This window comes from Ranitomeya imitator, chromosome 1 (assembly GCF_032444005.1).
Source record: "Ranitomeya imitator isolate aRanImi1 chromosome 1, aRanImi1.pri, whole genome shotgun sequence".
NCBI lineage: Eukaryota > Metazoa > Chordata > Amphibia > Anura > Dendrobatidae > Ranitomeya > Ranitomeya imitator.
This window is the reverse complement of record NC_091282.1, coordinates 407,751,896-407,777,192: the sequence shown is the minus strand read 5'-3', so window position 1 is coordinate 407,777,192 and position 25,297 is coordinate 407,751,896. Positions and strand designations below refer to the sequence as shown.

Genomic DNA, 25,297 nt, shown 5'->3' with positions numbered 1-25,297 from the left:
TTAGCATGGTGGGCATGTAAGTACTGGCAAGGCTGGGATTGGCTGCTGAAATGATGTCACTCTGCACTATAAAAAAGCGCTGCCGCCATTTTGCGCTCACTCTGCTGTGATTTCAGTTAGGGACAGGACGCTGTGTTCTAACTGAGGGCCAGTTGAGCTTGCTAATTGCTTTATTTTCCTTTCCAAAGGCTAATTTAGCAAAACGCTGTGTGTTCTTCACTGTTCACCTTGCTCTTGCCTTGCAGCGCTGTTTTAACAGCGTTCTGCAAGATCTCTGTGTGTGTGTGTGTGTGTGCAGCTCACTCTGTAGTCTGTGTGCAGCCATATACCCGGTTGTATTCAGCTCAGGGGGGGTTCACACTGCCTCACACAGTTGTTCTTTTTTGCTCTTAGTGCAGCCTGCTGCACATTTTTTCTCAAATTTCCTATTAGTGTTTTTCCACCAGTCTCCAGCTCTATTGTGGAAAAACACTACATAGGATAACCTAGAGGGGGGTTTTAGGGCCTTGCAGCGCCGTTTACGGCTGTCTGCACGGTCTCCGTGTGAGCCCAGCTCGCCCTGCAGTCTGTGTGCAGCCATAGCCGGCTGGATTCAGCTCAGGGTTCGTTACTGGCTCATACCTTGAGAAAAATTTTCCTTTTTTTCAAATAGTGCAGCCTGTTTAAAATTTGAAAAAAAAAATTCCTATTAGTGTCTTTCCACTTGTATCCAGCTAAATAGTGGAAAAACACTATATAGGATAACCTAGAGGAGGGTTTTTTGGCCTTGCAGCGCCGTTTACGGCTGTCTGCACGGTCTCCGTGTGAGCCCAGCTCGCCCTGTAGTCTGTGTGCAGCCATAGCCGGTTGGATTCAGCTCAGGGTTCGTTACTGGCTCATACCTTGAGAAAAATTTTCCTTTTTTTTCAAATAGTGCAGCCTGTTTAAAATTTGAAAAAAAAAAAATCCTATAAGTGTCTTTCCACTCGTATCCAGCTAAATAGTGGAAAAACACTATATAGGACAACCTGAATGTAAGGGAACCTGCATTCCCCCCCCCCCCCGTCGTTTGTTACTGAAAGAGCCATCTTGTGCAGCAGTAATGCTGCACAAGGAAAAGGTAGCTATTTTTTTTGGGCTCCTTGCACACGCAGAACTTAACACTTATAAAATGTGTTCACTGATACCGTTATACCGTCCCAGAGCTGGGACTTTCCTTCGTAATGTGACGCAGCACAGCCGTCATTCCTACCCCCTTGGTGCCATGCGCTGCCTCCTCAGCGTTGTTTTAAGCTGTCACGGAGCCTGCGCTGTTCTGTTATCCCTTGGCCATGCCCTATTTGCGCTGCCTGTCTTCTGACATAATTTGGTGTCAGGCTGGCTGCGCCTGTGCGGCCGCGCTGCCATAGATCCCGCCTCGCAGTGTCTTCTGATTGAGTCACACTGCGGGCCTGGGATCCATGGGCATGCGCAGTGCATATCTTCCCCTCGGGCTCTCGCTCATTTCCCTCCGCCTTCTTTAGACTGTGCGCCGTCAGCTGATCCCTAATAGCATGCCACGGCCGTGACAACGCACAGTCTGAAGAAGAGGGAAGGAGGGGAGTGAGAGTCGAGGATATGCACTGTGCATGCCCATGGATCCAAGGCCCGCAGTTGGATTACGTTAGACGAGACTGCGAGGTGGGATCTGGAGCAGCGTGGACGCACAGGCACTGACAGCCTGACACCAAATTATGTCAGAAGACAGGCAGCGCTAATTGGGCATGGCCAAGGGATAACAGAACAGCGCAGGCTCCGTGACAGCTTAAAACAACGCTGAGGAGGCAGCACACGGCACCAAGGGGATAGGAATGACAGCTGTGCTGTGTCCCATTACGAAGGAAATTCGCACCTCCGTGACGGTTTAACGGTATAAGGGGACACATTTTTAGTGTTTACTTCTGTGTTTGCAAGGAGCATAATTAAAAGAGCAACCTTTTCCTTTTGCATCCTTAGCGCTGCACAAGATGGCTCTTTCAGCTACAAACGTCTTGGGGGGGGGGTTTAAAGGTTCCCTTTAAACTTGCTCCAATCAGGCTTCGGCCTACACTCTGTTCCTCTGCTCCTCCTGCTGTCCCTGGGCTCTAACACCGCCAGTTGGTGCCTGGAAGTGCTGTGTGCACAGTCAACAGTCGCTCCTCTGTTATTGGGGTTCAGTAACGTCAGCTGATCCCCAGCTGTGTGTGCGGTAATACCTCCAATCTGCTCCTCCTGCTGTCCCTGGGCTCTAACACCGCCAGTTGGTGCCTGGAAGTGCTGTGTGCACAGTCAACAGTCGCTCCTCTGTTATTGGGGTTCAGTAACGTCAGCTGATCCCCAGCTGTGTGTGCGGTAATACCTCCAATCTGCTCCTCCTGCTGTCCCTGGGCTCTAACACCGCCAGTTGGTGCCTGGAAGTGCTGTGTGCACAGTCAACAGTCGCTCCTCTGTTATTGGGGTTCAGTAACGTCAGCTGATCCCCAGCTGTGTATCCGGCAACGTGTCATGCGACCGCCACGCTGGCACAACTAAAATGTAAGGGGACCTGTCCCCCCCCCCCCCTAGGCGTTTGTTACTGAAAGAGCCACCATGTGCAGCACTAATACTGCACAAGGGAAAGGTCGCTCTTGAAATTAGGCTCCTTGGAAACGCTGAACTACACACTCATGTAATGTGTCCCCTCACACCGTCCAACCGTCCCAGAGGTGGGACTTTCCTTTGTAATGTGACGCAGCACAGCCGTCATTGCTACCCCCTTGGCACCGTGCGCTGCCTCCTTAGCGTTGTTTGATTCCGTCATGGACCCTGCACTGTTATGTTATCCCTTGGCCATGCACAGTTTGCGCTGCCCGTCCTCTGACATCATTTGTTGTCGTCCTGGCTGCGCCTGTGCGTCCACGCTGCCCGAAATCCCACCTCGCAGTGTCGTCTAATGTGATCCCACAGTGGGCCTGGTATCCATGGCCATGCGCAGTGCATATACTAGCCTCTCATTCCCCTTCTTCATGCTTCTTCAGACTAGGCGGCGTCAGCTGATCCCTAATAGCATGCCACGGCCGTGACGCCGCACAGTCTGAAGAAGCATGAAGGAGGTGAGTGAGAGGCGATGATATGCACTGCGCATGCCCATGGATCCCTGGCCCGCAGTGGGATTACATTTGATGACACTGCAAGGTTGGATCTCGGGCAGCTTTGACGCACAGGCACTGCCAGCCTGACACCTAAATGATGTCAGAAGACGGGCACCGCTAACTGTGCATGGCCAAGGGATAACATTACAGCGCGGGCTCCGTGACAGAACCAAACAACGTTGAGGAGGTGGCGCACGGCACCAAGGGGGTTGGAATGACGGCTGTGCTGTGTCACATTACAAAGGAAAGTCCCACTTCCGGGATGGTTTGACGGTGTGAGGGGACACATTATATGAGTGTGTACTTCAGCGTTTGCAAGGAGCATTATTTTCGGAGCCACCATTTTCCATGTGCAGTATTACTGCTGTACAAGATGGCTCTTTCAGCAACAAATGCCTGGGGGGGGGGTTAAAGGTTCCCTTTACACTTGCTCCACTGCAGGCTTCGGCCTACACTCTGCTCCTCTTTGATTCCCTGGGTTTCAACACTGTCAGTTGACACCTGGAAGTGTTGTCTACACAGAAAAAACACTAGGTGATGTGTCAGTGGGGTTCAGCACCGCCAGCTGTTCCCCTGCTGTGTAGTCGGCATCGTGTCCAGCACAAGCCACGCTGGCACAACCGACCAAAAGCTGCCACCAGTGCAGGCTTCGGCCTACACTTTGCTCCTCTCCTCCTCCTCCTGCTGACCCTGGGCTCTAACACCGCTAGTTTTTGCCCGGACATGCAATCTGCACAGAGAAAAACACCAGTCAATGTGTCAGTGGGGTTCAGCAACGCCAGCTGTTCCCCTGCTGTGTAGCTTGCAACGTGACCTGCAAACGCCACGCAGGCACATGAACTGAAATTGAAGGGAGCCTGCCCCCCACCCCCAGGTGTTTTTATGTATAACAGCCACCTTGTACAGCAGTACTGCTGCATTTGTACAAGGTGGCTGATGTTTTCTCCTTGCCCACGTGGAACTCAACACGTACAAAATGTGTCTCTTTGAGACCATTCCACTGTCCCTGAGGTGTGACTTTCCTTTGTAATGACACGCAGCACCACCCTTGTTAGCGCTGCCTGTCTTTTGACATCATTGGTTAGCTAGCTGCGCCTGTGCATCTCCCCTGCTCGAAACAACGCCCCTCGGTGTCTTATGTTTTTGGACAGCGAGGGTGTGATTGATGGGCATGTGCAGTGCATATGTTTGCCTGTGTTCACTCATCTCCTTCCGCCTTCTTCAGACTGGGTGTCCTCATGGCCGCGGCAGGCGATAAGGGATCAGATGAGGCCGCCCAGTCTGAAGCAGGTGTAAGGACATGTGTGAGCGTCAAACATATTTACTGCACAAGGCCACGAATACCAGCCACGCAGTGTGATTTTTTGAAAACACACTGTGGGTCTGGGATTCATGTCCATCGCTAACCGCAACGGCCAACATAAAATGAGGTCAGAAGACAGGAAGCGCTCACAGCGCATGGCCAAGGGATCACACAATAGCGCAGACTCCTGTACAGCAAATAACAACGCTCAGGAATCTGCGCACAGCAGCTATGTGTTAATTTTGACACCTGTGCTGCATCTCCGTAAAAAGGAAAGTCACGCCTCCACTACTGTTTGACAGTATAATGGGCTAAATAGTGTACGTGTTTTATTCATCGTGTGCAAGGAGCAAATTAAATAGAGCAACCTTTTACTTGTGCAGCATTAATGCTGCACAAGGTGTGGCTCTTGTACCTTGCAACACCTGAGGGGGGGTTAAAGGTAACCTTTGAAATTGGTTCAACTAGGCTTCGGCCTACACTCTGCTCCTCTACTCCTCCTGCTGACCCTGGGCTCTAACAACGCTAGTTTTTGCCCGGAAATGCTAGCTGCACAGAGAAAAACACCAGCCAATGTGTTAGTGGGGTTCAGCAACGCCCGCTGTTCCCCCGCTGTGTAGCCGGCATCGTGTCCAGCAAAAGCCACGCTGGCACAACCGACCAAAAGCTGCCACCAGTGCAGGCTTCGGCCTACACTTTGCTCCTCTCCTCCTCCTGCTGACCCTGGGCTCAAACACCGCTAGTTTTTGCCCGGAATTGCTAGCTGCACAGAGAAAAACACCAGCCAATGTGTTAGTGGGGTTCAGCAACGCCAGCTGTTTCCCTGCTGTGTAGCTTGCATCGTGTCCAGCACAAGCCACGCTGGCACAACCGACCAAAAGCTGCTACCAGTGCAGGCTTCGGCCTACACTTTGCTCCTCTCCTCCTCCTCCTGCTGACCCTGGGCTCTAACACCGCTAGTTTTTGCCCGGACATGCAATCTGCACAGAGAAAAACACCAGTCAATGTGTCAGTGGGGTTCAGCAACACCAGCTGTTCCCCTGCTGTGTAGCTTGCAACGTGACCTGCAAACGCCACGCAGGCACATGAACTGAAATTGAAGGGAGCCTGCCCCCCACCCCCAGGTGTTTCTATGTATAACAGCCACCTTGTACAGCAGTACTGCTGCATTTGTACAAGGTGGCTGACTTTTTCTCCTTGCCCACGTGGAACTCAACACGTACAAAATGTGTCTCATTAGAGACCATTACAATGTCCCTGAGGTGTGACTTTCCTTTGTAATGACACGCAGCACCACCCTTGTTAGCGCTGCCCGTCTTTTGACATCATTGGTTAGCTGGCTGCGCCTGTGCATCTCCCCTGCTCGAAACAACGCCCCTCGGTGTCTTATGTTTTTGGACAGCGAGGGTGTGATTGATGGGCATGTGCAGTGCATATGTTTGCCTGTGTTCACTCATCTCCTTCCGCCTTCTTCAGACTGGGTGTCCTCATGGCCGCGGCAGGCGATAAGGGATCAGATGAGGCCGCCCAGTCTGAAGCAGGTGTAAGGACATGTGTGAGCGTCAAACATATTTACTGCACAAGGCCACGAATACCAGCCACGCAGTGTGATTTTTTGAAAACACACTGTGGGTCTGGGATTCATGTCCATCGCTAACCGCAACGGCCAACATAAAATGAGGTCAGAAGACAGGAAGCGCTCACAGCGCATGGCCAAGGGATCACACAATAGCGCAGACTCCTGTACAGCAACTAACAACGCTCAGGAAGCTGCGCCCATGCAAAAAGGTGTTATTTTCGACACCTGTGCTGCTTTTCTTTAAAAAGACAAGTCACGCCTCCACTACTGTTTAACAGTATAATGGGCTAAATAGTGTACGTGTTGCATTCAGCGTGTGCAAGTAGACAAATTAATAGAGCAACCTTTTACTTGTGCAGCATTAATGCTGCAGAAGGAGTGGCTCTTGTACTTTGTAACACCTGAGGTAACCTTTGAAATTGGTTCAACTAGGCTTCGGCCTACACTCTGCTCCTCTCCTCCTCCTGCTGACCCTGGGCTCTAACACCGCTAGTTTTTGCCCGGAAATGCTAGCTGCACAGAGAAAAACACCAGCCAATGTGTTAGTGGGGTTCAGCACCGCCAGCTGTTCCCCCGCTGTGTAGCCGGCATCGTGTCCAGCAAAAGCCACGCTGGCACAACCGACCAAAAGCTGCCACCAGTGCAGGCTTCGGCCTACACTTTGCTCCTCTCCTCCTCCTCCTGCTGACCCTGGGCTCTAACACCGCTAGTTTTTGCCCGGACATGCGATCTGCACAGAGAAAAACACCAGTCAATGTGTCAGTGGGGTTCAGCAACGCCAGCTGTTCCCCTGCTGTGTAGCTTGCAACGTGACCTGCAAACGCCACGCAGGCACATGAACTGAAATTGAAGGGAGCCTGCCCCCCACCCCCAGGTGTTTCTATGTATAACAGCCACCTTGTACAGCAGTACTGCTGCATTTGTACAAGGTGGCTGATGTTTTCTCCTTGCCCACGTGGAACTCAACACGTACAAAATGTGTCTCTTTGAGACCATTCCACTGTCCCTGAGGTGTGACTTTCCTTTCTAATGATACGCAGCACCCCCCTTGGTAGCGCTTCCCGTCTTCTGACATCATTGGTTGGCTACTTGCGCCTGTTCGTCCGCCCTGCCTGAATAAAATGCTCCTCGTTGTCTTACTTATTTTGACTGCGAGGGTGTGATTGATGGGCACGAGCAGTGCATATCTTCGCCTGTCTTAACTCATCTCCTTCTGCCTTCTTCAGACTGTGCAGCCTCATGGCCGCGGCATGCGAGAAGGGATCAGCAGAGGCCGCCCAGTCTGAAGCAGGTGTAAGGACGTGTGTGAGCGGCCAAAATATTTACTGCTCAAGGCCACGAATCCCAGCACCGCAGTGTGGCTTTATGAAAAGACACTGTGGGTCTGGGATTTATGGCCATCGTTAACCGCACCGGCCAACATGAAATGATGTCATAAGATGGGCAGCGCTAACAGGGCATTGCCAAGGGATAACACAAGAGCGCAGACTCCTGTACAGCAAATAACAACGCTCAGGAAGCTGCGCCAAGCACCAAGGCGTTATTTTGGACACCTGTGCTGCGTCTCATCAAAAAACCAAGTCACGCATCCACTACAATTTGACTGTAGAATGGGGTAAATTGTGTATGTCTTTCATTCAGCGTGTGCAAGTAGACAAATTAATAGAGCAACCTTTCACTTGTGCAGCATTAATACTGCACAAGGTGTGTCTCTTGTACTTTGTAACACCTGAGGGGGGGGTTAAAGGTTTCCTTTGAAATTGGTTCAACTAGGCTTCGGCCTACACTCTGCTCCTCTCCTCCTCCTCCTGCTTCAACACGGGCTCTAACATCGCTAGTTTTTGCCCGCAAGTGCTAGCTGCACAGAGAAAAACACACGCCATTGTGTTAGTGGGGTTCAGCAATGCCAGCTGTTCCCCCAGTGTGTAGCCGGCAAAGTGTCCTGCAAACGCAACGCAGACACAAAGCTGCCTCCAGTGCAGGCTTCGGCCTACACTCATCTCCCCCTGCTTACCCTTTGCTCCAACACCGCTAGTTGGGGCTCTAGGAAGACAATCTTTAATAGGCAACGCATCCGGGTTCCAGCACCGCCAGCTGGTTCTCGGCAGTGTTCTTGTCACAGGTACTCCCTCGTGCCAAGCCTGGTTTCAGCACCGTCAGCTGTTTCTGGGTTGTGTCAAGCTCACTGAGACGCCTATGCTTGCCCCGTCGTGGTGCGGTCGAGTTAGCCAACTCCAGGGTGCCTCCAGTTTAGGAGCTTCCTATGTGGGCTGCGTGAACTGGTAGTCAAGGCTGGTTCTGTAGTGCCAGTAGGCCCAGCTCCCCCTGTAGGACTGTTGGGGTTCGGTAACTGCGGCTGCCTCGCGGCCTAGCTGTTCTCTCCTCTCCTGTGGACCTTCGGGTCCACCACCTGGTTCCAGCACCGTCAGCTGGTTCCGGGCCGAGCCTTTGGCTTAGGTGCCTCCTCCTGGGTATCCGAGTTCCGCCAACGCCAGGCGGTCCTTGGTAGTGCTTTTAAGCGCGGGCACCTACAGCTTAGTAACCGGGTTCCAGCACCGTCAGCTGGTCCTCGGTCGTGCCATTGGCTCTTGCACACTGGGGCAACGCATCCGGGTTCCAGCACCGCCAGCTGGTTCTCGGCAGTGTTCTTGTCACAGGTACTCCCTCGTGCCAAGCCTGGTTTCAGCACCGTCAGCTGTTTCCGGGTTGTGTCAACTTCACTGAGACGCCTATGCTTGCCCCGTCGTGGTGCGGTCGAGTTAGCCAACTCCAGGGTGCCTCCAGTTTAGGAGCTTCCTATGTGGGCTGCGTGAACTGGTAGTCAAGGCTGGTTCTGTAGTGCCAGTAGGCCCAGCTCCCCCTGTAGGACTGTTGGGGTTCGGTAACTGCGGCTGCCTCGCAGCCTAGCTGTTCTCTCCTCTCCTGTGGGCCTTCGGGTCCACCACCTGGTTCCAGCACCGTCAGCTGGTTCTAGGCAGTGTCTTTTGCTCTTGTACCTTCTGCTCCCCATCCTGGTTCCAGTAACGTCAGCTGGTTCCGGGCAGAGCCTTTGGCTTAGGTGCCTCCTTCTGGGTATCCAAGTTCCACCAACGTCAGGTGGTCCTTGGTAGTGCTTTCAGGCACGGGTACCTCCTGCTTAGTAACCGGGTTCCAGTAACGTCAGCTGGTCCTCGGTAGTTCCATTGGCTCTTGGACCTTCGGCTACCCATCCGGGTTCCAGTACCGTCAGCTGGTTCTCGGCAGTGTCTTTTGCTCTTGTACCTTCTGCTCCCCATCCTGGTTCCAGTAACGTCAGCTGGTTCCGGGCAGAGCCTTTGGCTTAGGTGCCTCCTTCTGGGTATCCGAGTTCCGCCAACGTCAGGCGGTCCTTGGTAGTGCTTTTTAGCACGGGTACCTCCTGCTTAGTAACCGGGTTCCAGTAACGTCAGCTGGTCCTCGGTAGTTCCATAGGCTCTTGAACCTTCGGGTAGCCATCCGAGTTCCAGTTCCATCAGCTGGTTCTTGGCATTTTCTCAGCCTTCTTGTACCTTCTGCTACATTTCCAAGTTTAAGACCCTAAAGTCGACGACCCGGAAGACCACCCCGATGACGACTACGACGACGACCCGGAAGACCACCCCGATGACGACGACGACGGCGGAGACGACGACGACGACGGCGGAGACGACGGCGGAGACGACGACGGCGGAGACGACGACGGCGGAGATGACGACACTGAAGACGACGACCCTGGAGACGACGACATGGAAGACCGAGAAGCAGAAGAACAAGAGGCTGCAGAACAAAGAGCAGAAGAACATTAAGCATAACACTTAATATCAGAGCAAAAGATATTATCTAAATTATATGCAGAAGAAGACTAAGCAGTGTATGGGGGTGAGTCCGTTCCTCCTCGTGGTGCCCCTGGATAAAGCCTGATGCTGCAGGCCAAACTGAACGCGGACAAATGTAACTTTTGTGACTGGCAGAACGGAAGGTGTAATCTTCAAACTTTTATAGATAACAACTACGGGAATGCCTGTCACAAATGAGAATATGATGAAGAAGTAGAATAGGAAGAATAATAACAGTGGAATAAAAAGAATATGTAGAATAGGAAGAATAATAATAGTTGAAGAAAATGAATATGAAGAATGTAATAAAAAAAAAAATAGGTAGAAGATGAAGAAGAAGATGAATAAGGTGAAGAAGTTGATGTCAAAGATGCTGATGATGATGAAGATGAAAGTGTGGGAAAAGGAAAAAAAAGAAGGGGAAGGTCGTGGAATAGTGAAACATCAATATCTGACAAAATAAAAAAAAATTTACATAGTCAATATCTTTTTCAATCCGAACGTCTTTAAAAAAAAAAAAAATCATGCTATTCTATTTGATTGGGCTAATCCTCATTGCCTTTAATGTCTCCGCCACCTCCCCCAATACATCCTACATTATTCTTAGTTGTTTTCCTTCATGTAGAATGAACCTACAAGGAAAGAAAGGGTTTATTTTAATTCCGATATTTTGGTCCCATTGACTTGCATTGGGATCGGGTATCGGTATCGGCGATATCCGATATTTTTTGAATATCGGCCGATCCAAACCGATACCGATACTTTCCGATATCGGAAGGTATCGCTCAACACTAGTCATGGGTAGTTGAATTTTTGGGTAGTCATGTACAGCATTTTTTTGTTTTGTGTGTTTCTAGGTTAAAACATGGCAAAGGCAAAGCCAAAATTACTACCAGATGTCAGCAAGCTTATTATTCTGAGATTGAAGTCAAGCAATAGCCAAAAAGAGGTAGCTATGGAATTCAACTGTTCTCAGAGTCAAGTGTCACGTATAATAAAGAAAGAAAAAGAAGGTTATGGAACCGCTGACAAACTTAGAAGTGGACGACCACGGAAAACTTCCTCTAAGGGCTCATACTCACTTGCGTGAAATACGGCCGAGTCTCGCAGGTTAAAACCCGGCTCTGCTGCCCACACTCCAGAGCGGAGTGTGCGGCCGCACAACAATACATGGAGCCGCACGCTCCGCTCTGGAGTGCCGGCGGCAGAGCGGGGGGTTACCATGCGAGACTCGGCCGTATTTCATGCAAGTGAGTATGAGCCCTAAAGTTAATTACATTAATAAGATAAAGTCAGTATCTGATGTCCATAAAAGTGCTGTACAGATTTAGCACAAAATGAGCAAAGAATACGGGGTCAAAGTCAAAGGTCCCTACTCTCTGATTGCTGCGATTGGTGATCAGCACTTCCCTGCACGATCACTTCTGGGAGCTCGGCTTAGCTGACAGCCGAGCTCCTGTAGTGACAGCCAGTGATGGTACCCGCACTGCCCCTGGCTGATTAATCCTCCAGGTGCTACAATCGATAGCGATCGCTGTATCTAGAAAGTTGTGAGAGGGAGAGGGCTCCCTCTCTCACCCCCATGACAAAATCACGTGGAGCAGATGGTAATCATGGCACCCAGAGGTCAAATAATGACCTCCTGGAGAGCCAGGTATAGTGGCTTGTGAGACCCAGGCATAGGCAGGCCGACTGGCCTGTCAGGATACCAGTGAAATGTCCGGTGGGCCCCAGAAAAAGAAGGGGAAAAAAAGTTTTTAGTACCACTTGCCCCTTAAAAGAGCAGTCAGGGGCATGCGCACACAGGGTTCATTACCTGACCCGCCACGACGACGCACATCAAGATGAACACTGCAGCTTTGACAAGGCACTGTGCTCTGTGACAGGCCGAGCCAAAGTCACATAACTGACATAAGTGACGTTAAATGTCCCGCTGGTGTTACTGCTATGTGACATCAGCGAGTGGCCTGTCAGAGAGCAGAGCGCCCTGTCACAGCTGCAGTTGGCAGCCGTTTTAACGACCGCGCTGAATATTAAACCGCAAGAGGACGCCGGGGAGCGCAGGAAAGTGAGAAGAATCTTTTTTTTTCCCCTTTGATTCGGCAGGGTAGTGAACATGGGGGCTGCCGCAGGGGCTCAGGATGGGGGCAACATAGCAGCCCAGGACAATGCAACATAGGGGCTAACGATGGGGACATTAAATAAAGGGACCTAGGATGGGGACCTTATTAAAGTTGACATAAGGGCCCAGGTTAGCGGTCTAGGAATGGGGACAATAAATACACTGGTTAAGGAAGGAGGACATAGGGGCTTAGGATCGGGACATTAAATAAAAGGGTCTAGGATGGCGACCTTATTAAAGTTGACATAAGGGCCCAGGATGGGGGCATAAAGGGGTCTAGGATGGGGACATTATTAAATAAAGGAGCCCAGAATAGGACATTATTAAATAAAGAGGCCCAGGATGGGGACATTATTACTGTAAGGTGCCCAGGATGGGGGTATTATTAAATAAAGGGGCCCAGGGTGAGGACATTATTAAATAAATGGGCCCAGGATGGGGACCTTATTAAATTGACTTGGGGTTCAAGGATGGGGGCAACATAGGGGTCCAGGACAGAGCAACATAGGGGCCTAGGATGGCAACATCAAATAAAGGAGCCCAGGATGGGGAAATTATTAAATAAAGGGGTACTGGATAGGAGATTATTAAATAAAGGGGAACAGGATGGGGACCTTATTAAAGTGGATATAAGGGTCTAGGATGGGGGCAACGTAGGGGCCTAGGATGGGGACATTAAATAAAGGGGCCCAGGATGGGGACATTAAATAAAAGGGCACAGGATGTGGGACATTATTAAATAAAGGGGATCTGGATGAGGATCATACATTATTAGTTTATGGTGGCAAATGGGGGGCATTGTTACTGTAGGGGCCAATCAGAGGACATTACTGCTGTAAATTAATTTATTTCCTTTTGAGGGTATTGTCTTCCATGGGGAGCAATAAAAGATGGGTCCTGTTACTGTGCAGGGAGGCATAATGTCGCTTTTTTTCTTCATCTGACGTAGTGTGGAAGTTAGGGAAAAAAGTGGGGAAAGTGCTCTGGAAGCGATCACTTATAGATGCAGAAATGAATCTTGGCTGGAAGAAGTGATGGCAGTCTGCACTGGATGAAGAACAAAAGGGAAGATGAATAACTTCAACTACAGATGTTACTGGTGAGTCACCGTGTTACCTGTTCACTGACACTATACACTGTATACTATATACAGAGCTCCTCGTTGGCGCCTGTTAACACTAGCTTGTATGTGCTGGTCTTGTTCTCTATTTGTCTTTCTCCTGTGTATAATGTCATCGGTGGTCACAGCATTACCTGTATACTATATACACAGGAGCTCTGTGTACAGTGTCAGTGTACAGATAATGCAGTGATCACCACTGACATCATACACAGGAGCTCTGTACATACTGTAACTTGCTATTTAACCCGTTCTACGCCCGGGTGGAGAGCATTTATATTGGTATATGGTCTCCATCCTGGTATGTGCTGCTCCATCCTGCGTCCCCATCCTGTCATGTGCTGCTCCATCCTGCGTCCCCATCCTGTCATGAGCTGCTCCATCCTGCGCCCTCATCCTGTCATGTGCTGCTCCATCCTGCGTCCCCATCCTGTCATGTGCTGCTCCCATCCTGTCATGTGCTGCTCCATCCTGCCATGAGCTGCTCCATCCTGCGCCCCCATCCTGTCATGTGCTGCTCCATCCTGCGTCCCCATCCTGTCATGTGCTGCACACATCCTGCGCCCCTATTCTGTCATGTGCTGCTCCCATCCTGCGTCCCCATTCTGACATGTGCTGCTCCCATCCTGCGCCCCCATTCTGACATGTGCTGCACCCATCCTGCGCCTCCATTCTGACATGTGCTGCACCCATCCTGCGCCTCCATTCTGTCATTTGCTGCTCCCATCCTGCGCCCCCATCCTGTCATGTGCTGCTTCCATCCTGCACCCCCGTTCTGTCATGTGCTGCTGCCATCCTGCGCCCCGTTCTGTCATGTGCTGCTCCCATCCTGCGCCCCCGTTCTCTCATGTGCTGCTTCCATCCTGCACCCCCGTTCTGTCATGTGCTGCTGCCAAACTGCACCCCCATTCTGTCATGTACTGCCCTATTCTGTCATGTGCTGCTCCCATCCTGCGCCCCCGTTCTGTCATGTGCTGCTCCCATCCTGCGCCACCGTTCTTTAATTTGCTGCTCCCATCCATATGCCCCATACGCTGCTCCATAAAGGTTTATGGCCCCCATAAGATGCTCCATAGTATATGCCCCATACACTGCTCCATAAAGGTTGATGGCCCCCATAAGATGCTCCATAGTATATGCCCCGTACACTGCTCCATAAAGGTTTATGGACCTCATAAGATGCTCCATAGTATATGCCCCGTACACTGCTCCATAAAGGTTTATGGCCCCCATAAGATGCTCCATATTATATGCCCCGTACACTGCTCCATAAAGGTTTATGGCCCCCATAAGATGCTCCATAGTATATGCCCCGTACACTGCTCCATAAAGGTTTATGGCCCCCATAAGATGCTCCATATTATATGCCCCCGTACACTGCTCCATAAAGGTTTATGGCCCCCATAAGATGCTCCATATTATATGCCCCGTACACTCCTCCATAAAGGTTTATGGCCCCCATAAGATGCTCCACAGTATATGCCCTCGTACACTGCTCCATTATGGTTGATGGCCCCATAAGATGCTCCATAGTGTATGCCCCGTACGCTGTTCCATAAAGGTTTATGGCCCCCATAAGATGCTCCATAGTATATGTCCCCGTACACTGCTCCATTATGGTTGATGGCCCCATAAGATGCTCCATAGTGTATGCCCCGTACGCTGTTCCATAAAGGTTTATGGCCCCCATAAGATGCTCCATAGTATATGCCTCCGTACACTGCTCCATAAAGGTTTATGGCCCCCATAAGATGTTCCATAGTATATGCCCTCGTACACTGCTCCATTATGGTTGATGGCCCCATAAGATGCTCCATAGTATATGCCCTCGTACACTGCTCCATTATGGTTGATGGCCCCATAAGATGCTCCATAGTGTATGCCCTGTACACTGTTTCATAAAGGTTTATGGCCCCCATAAGATGCTCCATAGTATATGCCCTCGTACACTGCTCCATTATGGTTGATGGCCCCATAAGATGCTCCATAGTATATGCCCTCATACACTGCTCCATTATGGTTGATGGCCCCATAAGATGCTCCATGGTGTATGCCCCGTACACTGTTCCATAAAGGTTTATGGCCCCCATAAGATGCTCCATAGTATATGCCCTCGTACACTGCTCCATTATGGTTGATTGCCCCATACGATGCTCCATAGTGTATGCCGCGTACACTGTTCCATAAAGGTTTATGGCCCCCATAAGATGCTCCATAGTATATGCCCTCGTACACTGCTCCATTATGGTTGATTGCCCCATAAGATGCTCCATAGTGTATGCCGCGTACACTGTTCCATAAAGGTTTACGGCCCCCATAAGATGCTCCATAGTGTATGCCCTGTACGCTGTTCCATAAAGGTTTATTGCCCCCATAAGATGCTCCATGGTATATGCCCTCATACACTGCTCCATTATGGTTGATTGCCCCATAAGATGCTCCATAGTGTATGCCGCGTACACTGTTCCATAAAGGTTTATGGCCCCCATAAGATGCTCCATAGCATATGCACTCGTACACTGCTCCATTATGGTTGATGGCCCCATAAGATGCTCCATAGTATATGCTCTCGTACACTGCTCCATTATGGTTGATGCCCCATAAGATGCTCCATAGTGTATGCCCCGTACACTGTTCCATAAAGGTTTATGGCCCCCATAAGATGCTCCATAGTATATGCCCTCGTACACTGCTCCATTATGGTTAATGGCCCCATAAGATTCTCCATAGTGTATACCCCCGTACACTGCTCCATAAAGGTTTATGGCCCCCATAAGATGCTCCATAGTGTATGCCCCATATACTGCTGTGATATATTAAAAAAAAATACCATTCTCACCTATCGTCGCTGGGCGCCGAGTGCTGGGGGGCCTGAGCAGGCGGGGACACCGGCGCGCTGTGGGGGTCAGGTGCCGGTATCGACACTAGCTCAGGCCCCCGACACTTGCTATATTCACCTGGCCCTGATCCAGCGCTGCGTGCCGCTCTCTTCCGGGTCTTCTGGCTGTGACTGTTCAGTCAGAGGGCGGCGCGCATTAAGCGCGTCATCGCGCCCTCTGAACTGTGAACGTCACAGGCAGAGAACCCGGAACACGGAGCCGCACGCAGCGCTGGAACGGGACAGACAGGTGAATATCACTCATACTCACCCTTCTGGCGCGTCCCTGCTATCCGTTGGAGATCGCTTTGTGCGTTCAGTGCTTACGCATACCGCGATCTCCTGGGAGCGTCACTCTGTGGGCTCCAGACTGCGCCGCTGCTTGCACAGTCTATAAAGGCTTCGGACAGAGTGACACTCCCAGCGTTATATTATAGATGTCACTGGTGATCACTGTATTACCTACACACTGAAACTATATACAGCGCTGCTGTGTACAATGTCACCTTTTTGAGAAAGCTGACCGCGAAACGTGCGTCAGGGGGCTGCTGGTGGAGCTGGGAGAATCATCTGTTTACACATGGGTAAGCACTGGTACTTTACTATTTGATTGGTACTAACTATAGGGGATCGCACTTTTGCATTCTGACTTCCGATGGGTCCTATTTGGACCAGGAGTTTCTCCTCTTAGGTGCTTAGTATTATTATTTCCCATGTGCCCTGCCCGGGATGTAATTTGTTTCTCCTGCACTATCCAGCATACCTACATGTTTCCTCCACATCTCTTTTCTGTATGCACTATTATAGTATTTTACTACTTAATTTGATATTATTGGTCATAATAAAATATATATCGCTTTTAAACATTATGATTTGTGGGATGTTCTTACTCCGTTCTCTTGTTCTATATGTATCTTGGAGTTTTCCTGCTGGTCCCGTATGTCTGGACAGTATTATCGGGGGAGTATTACCGATCTACTCTCGGCTACAAGTCTATTTTTTGCTTGATGATTTTTGGTTAGATTGTAATGCCCACACAGCTCTCCATACAATATCACGGCCACAAAAAGTGATCCATACAGTATAATGGGCCCCACATAGTCCTCCATACAGTATAATAGCCCCACATAGTGCTCCATACAGTATAATAGGCACCATAGTACTCCATACAGTATAATGCCCCCACATAGTCCTCCCTACAGTATGATAGCCCCATATAGTGCTCCATATAGTTTAATGGGCACCACATAGTGCTCCATATAGTATAATGGCCTCACATAGTGCTCGATACAGTATAATGCCTCCACATAGTCCCCCATACAGTATGATAGCCCCATATAGTGCTCCATACAGAATAATGTGCACCACATAGTGTTCCATACAGTATAATAGCCCCACATAGTGCTCCATACAGTATAATACCTCCACATAGTGCCCCATACAGTATAATGGTCCCAAATAGTACTCCATACAGTATAAAGGCTCCATATAGTGCTCCTTACAGTCTAATGACCTCACACAGTGCTCCATACACACTATAATGGCCTCACATAGCGCTACATACAGTATAATGGCCGCAAAAAGTGATCCGTACAGTATAATGGCCACAAAGTGCTCCATACAGTATAATAGTTCCAAATAGTGCCATAGAGTATAATAACCCCTACATGGTGGTCCATACACTATAATGGCCCCACAAAGTCCGCCATACAATATAATGAGTCTCATATAGTGCTCCATACAGTATAATAGGTCCCACATAGTGCGCCATACAGTATAAGGGCCCCACATAGTGCTCTATACAGTATAAGGGCCCCACATAGTGCTCTATACAGAATAATAGTCCCACATAGTGATCCATATAGTATAATGCCCCCACATTAAAAAAAAATAAATACATGGAACAGTGGGTGTGTTGTAATTAATTGAGCCCGCTGTGCTGAGACGTCAGACGCAGAGGGGAAATGATGGAAGAGGGAGCCAAGGCTGATGCTCACTCCTCCATTATTGCTTTCAACATTTAGTTGCCGGGCGGGTCAAATATACTCACCCTGCCGGCCAGAGTATGACATATATGTGCTAGTGTGAGCGAACCCTTATTCGGACAAAAGGACTGAACATACACAAAGGTATACTGTCTAAAGAACTTCATTAACACATGAACAAATTGACAAACCGGTCCCTGACCTCTTTCATTGGACAAGGCCTCATGCACATGTCCATCTTTCGCACATACAAGAAAAACAGATGGATTATTTTGAGTGTGGTCTAAGAGTCATCAGTTTTTCTCGTACAGGGAGAAAAAAAAAAATCTCCATTTTTTTTTCTTTGTGACAGTTCATGAAAATCAGACTGCACTCGGATGTCATCCAAATGCAGTCCAATTTCTCAACAGATTCAATAACTTGCACTGCCTATTTTGAACAGACCCTCAGATCAAAATCGTACATGTCTCACCAGTTATCTGCAGACCACTCAGTCTCAGCAAAAAATGATGGACACGTGAATGGCTCCACAGACTAACACGGGTACGAGTGCTATTCGTGAAAACTCCCAGATAGAACGGACGTCTGAATGAGGCCTAAATCTTCTTACTACACTGGGATAGCACCAAACTACCGATCACCCCACACTGGCTCCATCACGTGCTCCTCACCCACAGCCTGAGGGAAGGCCTCCAGCATAAATGACACTCTGCCCCCATATTAATGCCCTGCGACATTTACCACTCTCCAACATGATCGTTCCACAAGTCAATGGCGATAATGCCTATCTCTGTGCCCTGGGAAGTGTGGCTGCCGCTGCCACTGTGACAGCTTCTGGAAAATTGGCAAGATTGCCTTTGCTTCACTTTGCCATGAATCAGTAATAAGAATAATAGCAGTAATATAATAATAATAATAATAATAATAATATTCCATTATTAATCTAGCCTTTGCAGGTGAGCAGTGTTACTTGCACGCTAGAGGGCGCTATCCTATCATCATAGGGATATTATATCATATTTTCTGGGACAAACATGTGTAAAATGTCTCCAGTTCCTACAACATCAGAAAGCAGATGTAGGGCAGTACCTGAATGTAATGTCAGTGGCGGAGAGAGGAAGCCCGACAGCTCGCCGTGCAGCCTGCAGTGACCGAGGCTCCCAGTGACCATAGCAACAGGACGCCAAACACTGCCTCCCACAAACAAGTGACACACTGAGGAGCTCGCCCCCTAGTGGAGAATCAGAGAATGAGGTCTTCAGCACGGGCTGTGATGGTGATTGCTCAGTCACGTAGTGCAGATCTGAGAGGAGCTCGCCCCCTAGTGGACAATCAGCACGGGCCGTAATAGTAAACGTATTGTACAGGCACGTAGTGCGGGTCTGTACGGATGTCGTCCCCTAGTGGAGAATCTGGTCAACCACACTGGGTAAGGTAGTGCTGCTATGAGCGGAGCTCTGGGACTTGGTGTTGATGCCTGTAAACGTGTCCCCTGTGTGGTTGCCATGGTAAGCTGTCGGGATATGTGGGAATTTAGGGAAGCATCCCCAGTGTACAATTGCAGGTGTGTAGACCTGGCAGACCCAGGGTCTTCTGTAGCCTATTTGCTGCCATGATGACATATACATCTCAAGGATTAAAGAACAATTATGATTTGTCATTAAATGTGTGCATGTAGTGTAGTGTGGGCATTTAGCGTGGGGCAAGGGCGAGGCACTGTTCTCCTGTGACATCCGGGAGTGATACATATAAGAGTGGGTCCTGGCTGGGTGCGGTGTGGGTCTGTGAGGGTCTTGGTCCCGTGCAGGCCATCTGTAGCCGATGGTGTTGGCTGGCCAGGACTATAGGTTTTAAAGTTCCATGTAGTAGACTCCCGTTCTGTAACACACGGTATCTCGGTTAGGCTGTGTTTCCACAGTCAGGAAACGTAGCGCTTTGGATGCAGCAGATACCCCCCTCCACCCAAAGTGCTGCCCCCTGATACAGTGTACTAGCCCCACATGATGTTGCATACTGTATAATGGCCACATTATGCTCCATACTGTATAATGGCCCCACATGATGCTGCGTACTGTATAATGGCCACACATGATGCTCCATACTGTATAATGGCCACATTATGCTCCATACTGTATAATGGTCACATTATGCTCCATACTGTATAATGGCCACATTATCCTCCATACTGTATAATGGCCACACATGATGCTCCATACTGTATAATGGCCACACATGATGCTCCATACTGTATAATGGCCACATTATGCTCCATACTGTATAATGGCCCCACATGATGCTGCGTACTGTATAATGGCCACACATTATGCTCCATACTGTATAATGGCCCCACATGATGCTGCGTACTGTATAATGGCCACACATGATGCTCCTTACTGTATAATGGCAACATTATGCTCCATACTGTATAATGGCCACACATGATGCTCCATACTGTATAATGGCCACATTATGCTCCATACTGTATAATGGTCACATTATGCTCCATACTGTATAATGGCCACATTATCCTCCATACTGTATAATGGCCACACATGATGCTCCTTACTGTATAATGGCCACATTATGCTCCATACTGTATAATGGCCCCACATGATGCTGCGTACTGTATAATGGCCACATTATGCTCCATACTGTATAATGGCTCCACATGATGCTCCATACTGTATAATGGCCACACATGATGCTCCTTACTGTATAATGGCCACATTATGCTCCATACTGTATAATGGCCCCACATGATGCTGCGTACAGTATACTTGCCCCACGTGATGGTCCATACAGTATAATGGCCCCACATGATGCTTTGTACAGTATAATGGCCCCACATGATGCTGGGTACAGTATAATGGCCCCACACAATGCTGGGTACAGTATAATGGCCACACATGGTTACCCCCACCCGCATCATTGCCTTCTCCATCACTACACACACACCTTTCACCGCGCACCCTCGCAGCAGCCGGCAGCTTCCACTCCCACGGCACTGAATGGTGTCATCAATCTGCGCCGCTGACTGCTCACGTCGCTGCAGCTACGCCACGGATACTGATAAAGACCTCTCCGTGTCTCCTGTGCTAGTCAGTGTCAGAGCGAGGAGCAATATCTGCTCCGATCCGACTCAGCAAACGTCTGCTCCGTACACCTCGTACACATGCGACTCAGCTCCATACACCTCGTACACACACGGCACCACTCCGTACACCTCGTACACACACGGCTCCGCTCCGTTCACCTCATACATACACGGCTCCTCCCCATACACCTCGTACACACATGCCTCCACTCCGTACACCTCATACACACACGGCTCCTCTCCGTACACCTCGTACACACACGGCTCCACTCCGTACACCTCGTACACACACGGCTCCACTCCATACACCTCGTACACACGACTGCGCTCCATACACCTTGCACATGTGGCTCCACTTCGTACACCTCATACACACACGGCTCCGCTCCGTACACCTCGTACACACATGGCTCCACTCCGTACACCTCATACACACACGGCTCCACTCCGTACACCTCGTACACTCGGCTCCGTTCCGTACACATTGTACACGCTGCTCCACTCCGTATACCTTACACACACACGGCTCCGCTCCATACACCTCATACACACATGGCTCCTCTCCATACATCTCGTACACACTCGGTACTACTCCGTACACCTCGTACACACACCGCTCCGCTCCATACACATTGCACACACTACTCCACTCCGTAAACCTTGCACACACACGGCTCCGCTCCGTACACCTTATACACACACGGCTCATCTCCATACATCTCGTACACACACGGCACCACTCCGTACACCTTGTACACACACGGCTCCGCTCTATACACATTGCACACGCTGCTCCGCTCCGTATACCTTGTACACACATGGCTCTGCTCCGCACACCTCATACACACATGGCTCTGCTCTGTACACCTCATACACACATGACACGGCTCCTCTCCACTCCGTACACCTCGTACACACACGGCTCCGCTCCATACACCTCGTACACACACAACTGCGCTCCATACACCTTGCACATGCGGTTCTGCTCCGTACACCTCGTACTCACACGTCTCTGCTCCATACACTTTTCACACTCTGCTCCGATCCGCACACCTCTTACACACACGGCTCCGCTCCGTACACCTTACACACACGACTCCGCTCCATACACCTTTCACATGCTGCTCCGCTCCGTACACCTCGTACACACGCAGCTGTGCTCCGTACACCTCTTACACACACGACTCCACTCCATACACCTTTCACACGCTGCTCCGCTCCGTACACCTCGTACACACACGACCCCGCTCCATACACCTTTCACACTCTGCTCCGCTCCGTACACCTCGTACACACGCGGCTGTGCTACGTACACAGATAGAATGTCTGAGGAGCAGAGGTTGAATGCTTGGGCTGTCTTGTACTCTGTCTCTGGATTACAAAGGCGAAATCTTCTGGATTAAATCATGACTGGAAGAGCCAGAGCAAGAGCACGTGGAAGAGCACAAGGCCAGGACTCGCAACTACTGAAGCCTTGTGTTCATGGGCCAGATTTTGACAATTCATCACCTACTAATTCTGAACTTTTTGGACGAGGACTTTAAAAAAATGAACCCCTGCAGTTTCTAGAACAGAAGCTAGAGATTTTTACATTTAGGCTGTATTTCAAGAGGTATCGTAGATGTGACTTATACTATATGGGTGTTTCCACTAGACAATCCATCCAACATGCTATTGAATCAAAATCTTTTTTGTCTTGTAGCTCTGTTCAGCTGTGCACAAACTATGTCAAATTGGTAGCTAGACCCCAGTAGCTAGACTCCAGTGGATCTTGGTGTCATGTTGACTACAGTCCACAGATGTTATGTAGATCCCTAATCTCACCTCTACTTTACCAGCATGATGAATTAATAGGAAAAGCACATGGTATTGATGGAGCTGTTGTTTTATTGCCAAAGAAACAAAACAAGATCAATGAGGTGGTTAGCTGCACACGCAATGGAGAAATAGTAAAGATGACAATTACTTTCACATTTGAGTTAACACACACCAACTTGCTTTCACTTTTACAACAATATATTCCGAAGCCTTGAAGAAGAAGATTAATATATTGTGAAGCAAATAGGTATGAATAATTATCACCCAAATGATGTTACAGAAGTCAGAACATACACAAACTATCTGTGGGGAAATTATTTACCACCAAAAAGTATGAGACTAGTGTCATCTTGTGGATTAATATGAGCCAAAAAAGTCCTTCAAAGTGAAACTCTTCTGGATGTAATGTACAATTTGCTCTTGAAAATTTGCTCTTGAAAATTAGAACATGCCTTCTATGATGCTTGCATTAAAGAACTGATTGGGCAGATATGTTCATTCTCAGGATGACTGGGCTGCGGGTACCTGTGCTGTGTCAGGTCCAGAAATGTCAAGGCTGCGTCCCCTGTTTCCCAGGGGAACGAATAGGGGAACGGACCAGCCCCATTACCCAGGAAGAGGGGGCGTGTTTAGACAGGGAACCTAGCCGAAAGCTGAGGGAAAAAACACGTAAAGCAGGAGTGAGTCCCTAGCTGTCAGCATGTGAGCAGCAAGGGGGGCAGTGCACTACGCACCCGAAGTGCCAGCGCTGCGACGAACTACAGCAGACAGACAAGTGACCTAGAGGCAGGGGGGCCATCTTAAGAGAAAGCAGGTACGACAGCAGAGATTTTCGGCGTGGACAAGCAGCGCATAGGAGGCTGAGCAGTGTGCTCCATCCTTAGAGCACTGGCGCCTCAAAGGACTGTTCCCGTTGGCTCCAGTCACTAAAAGTGGTACTGCCAGAGAGCGCGGCACCGTGCACTCCATGACCACGAGTACAGGGCACTTGCGCAGTAGAGAGAGCCAGTTCATGCCACGTGTTCATCTTTGCTAACCAATAATATCAAAGAATGTTCTGATGAAGGTCCTGTCACGGACCGAAAACGTTCAATTACTTGTTTTTGTCTGGATGCACTAATAAAAGGAAGCTCTAATTTTTCTGAACATTGAGTGCCAAGTTTATTACCACACAATAATTATAAGGCACAGGGGTGGATTAAGGGTAGCCAGGGCTCCGGGCTGTTCAGACACTGTGAGCCCCCCGGTCATGTGATGGGGTCGTGACGAGGTCATGCGACGGGGTCATCATATACCTGAACCAGATTATTCCAGAAAAATAGTTGCTGTGTGAAACTATAACCTGTCAAACATACATTGATCTAGTCAATTTACCCTTCAGTTCAGTATATAGTATACAGTGTATAGTGTCAGTGTATAGGTAACACTGACTCACCAGTGACGTCTCTAGGTAAAGTCCTTCATCTTTCATCCAGCATAGACCACCATCACTTCATCCAGCCAGGACTCGTCTCTGCAGGAAATAACACAGTTATCTTGAGCTCCGCTTGTAGAACACATTACTTAATTTTTCCCAACTTCTACATTATACCACATGAAGAAAAAGAGGCGACATAGTGTCACTCTACACAGTAACAGGACCGCCCCCCCATTTAAAACAGTATCCTCAAAAAATAAAATAAATACATCACTGCAGTAATAATATCCCTTAATTAGCCCCTATGGTAATAATAATATCCCCCATCCTGGCCCCATGTATCTCATTCCTGGCTCCAGCCATATGTTCTCCCATCCTGCCCCCATGAGTATCCATCCTGCCCCATATGATCTCCCCATCCTGCCCCATCAGTCTCCATCGTATCCATCCTGCCCCATGATCCTGCACGATCTGTCTCCAATCCTGCCCCATGTCTTTCATTCTGCCCCATGTCTTCAATCATGCCCCGTATCTACATTCTGCCCATGTCTCCAGTCCTGCCATCAGTGTGTCCAGCATCTCTGCCCCCAGTGTCCAGCATCTCTGCCCCCAGTGTCCAGCATCTCTGCCCCCAGTGTCCAGCATCTCTGCCCCCGTGTCCAGCATCTCTGCCCCCAATGTGTCCAGCATCTCTGCCCCCAATGTGTCCAGCATCTCTGCCCCCAATGTTTCCAGCATCTCTGCCCCCAATGTGTCCAGCATCTCTGCCCCAATGTGTCCAGCATCCTGCCCCCAATGTGTCCAGCATCCTGCCCCCAATGTGTCCAGCATCCTGCCCCCAATGTGTCCAGCATCCTGCCCCCAGTGTGTTCAGCATCCTGTCCCCAGTGTGTCCAGCATTTTGCCCCCAAAATGTCCAGCATGTTGCCCCCAGTGTCTCCAGCATATTGCCCCAGTGTCTCCAGCTTATTGCCCCTAGTGTGTCCAGCATGTTGCCCCCAGTGTCTTCAGCTTTTTGCC

At 49.6% G+C, this 25,297-nt stretch overlaps 1 protein-coding gene across 1 annotated transcript in view; it reads right to left on the bottom strand.

Moving 5' to 3' along the window:
• The window catches only part of LOC138674946 (uncharacterized), a 250,063-nt gene extending 230,944 nt beyond the window's left edge, over nt 1-19,119 (bottom strand). The window contains exon 1 of the mRNA XM_069762797.1: nt 19,038-19,119. The gene's annotated coding sequence lies outside the window, so the exon portion shown is untranslated. The remainder of the gene's footprint in view (nt 1-19,037) is intronic.
• Nucleotides 19,120-25,297: the final 6,178 nt, after the last annotated feature.